Source organism: Furipterus horrens, unplaced genomic scaffold (genome assembly GCF_987537825.1).
Source record: "Furipterus horrens unplaced genomic scaffold, mFurHor1.1.pri manual_scaffold_10, whole genome shotgun sequence".
NCBI classification, from domain to species: Eukaryota; Metazoa; Chordata; class Mammalia; order Chiroptera; family Furipteridae; genus Furipterus; species Furipterus horrens.
In genome coordinates this window covers 75,340,485-75,342,313 of record NW_028327180.1, presented here as the reverse complement: position 1 = coordinate 75,342,313, position 1,829 = coordinate 75,340,485, and positions in this window count along the sequence as shown.

Here is a 1,829-nt window from a genome sequence, read left to right as displayed (position 1 = left end):
AATTTCTTTCGCAGCCAATATTCTGAACTCTAGCACCCCCTTGTGGTTTGCCAGTGGAAACTCACTTTGGCCACTTCTGGAGGACCAAGGTTGGTAGTGGTGGGACCATTATCAGACAGAGCAGCTCCCATCTTTGAGCCCTTGCTAAGTGCCAGGGCACTGTACTATGCATTTCATGTATCTTATTGCACTTATCCTTACCATAATTATAATGGAGTAGTCATTGTTAGAAGTAGGAAAATTGCTGCTCCGACATTAAATAATTTGTCAACCTCACTGGCAGAGCCAGATGTCAGGTATCTTGCTCACCATACTATCCTGATAGCTTTACACCTGGAAAGGCTCTTTAGCCTCACAACCTTCTTTACACTAGAGAAACAGGAATAGAAAGGGACTTACCTAAAACCACAAGCCCAGCTAATGGCAAAGCCAGAACCAGAAATGTTTATCCAGCGCCAACTCTGCCCTGGCTCTTAACTGAGCCTCAGGATGAACCTGCCAAGCAATTTCAGACTCTACTCGCAACAGTTCCCAGAGTTTGGAGTTGGTTATCAGAGAACCCTGGAGGTAAATTTTCACATGTACCTCTAGTTCCTGTTGTTCACCCATGTCCTCAGCAACTTTGGAATCCTCCTTGGCTTCCACACTCTCTGGCAGGTCAGTCCCTATTGTCTCTGGAAGCACAATCCCATCAGGGTGGGAGTCTCAACAGGCACTCAAATTGGCAACAAGGGAGAAGCTGGCACAGGTTTAAAATTCCACCTTGGCGCTCAGCCCTGAATCCACTGTGCCTGTCTGGGAGCATCATGGCATGAGAACTGGAGCCAGAGAACAAAAGATGGCAAATGCAGGCCCAGACAGGCAAGCACAACAGCCCACATATCCGGCACCACTGTGCAACCTTCCAACTTCTCACTTCAAACAGCACCTAGGGATGAGTGAGGAAAGGCATGTGCAGGCAGGTCTGCCTTCCCCAGAGGGTGACTGGGTTTCATCAAAGTTATCATCTAGATCAGATTAGAAAATGGGCCAAAATATGCTGAAAAAACAAAACAGAACAGGTGCCATTATAGGTCAATTTTACTGAAAAGGTTTTCTTAAATCTGAAGAAAGCAAATTGTGTACCACCCAGGTTCTAGGCTTCCTCAAGTACCACACAGGAGCTCCAGCATCTCAACCTTTGGGGGAAATAAATTAAACTAATCTTCTGCTGTTGACCTACCAGTGCTCCCACTGGAGCAGCCACTGACTTGCTCTTGGATGAGGTTATTTACTCTCTTACCCAGTGCCAGATATGCAAGATTGAAGAGTGGGAGGCTTAGTTTCTGTCCTTCCATCTGTGCCACTCTGACTCAAAGGAAACCAGATGTAGAAAGAGAATCAATTTTGAAAATAGGCCTGGAATAAAATTGGGCTTTGCCACTAAAGAAGTGCTACTTAACCCTCTGGCCTGTTTCACCACCTGTAAAATGGAGTACATCATTTACCTCCATGGAATGTTGAGTTACATGGGACAATATACTTGAAATACCTTTAAAAAAAGTGAGGGCAGGTTTTCCTTTGGTGTGCACATGGAATCGGAGAAGATACAAATTAGTTTGGCCCCAGCAACTTGAACCTCCTTCCTCTGGTATGAACTTTGAGATCATGACTTCAGACATCCCTTTGTACATACCCTTCCAAAGGCAAATGTAGCAAAGACAACTAAAATTTAAGGCTGAAAAGTTATCAGCCATGACTAGACTGACACATGCCTTAAAGAGCTCACTCAATCTTCACATTCAGGCCTTTCTAGGAACAGTCCTAAAGAATCTGAAGCACACAAAGTA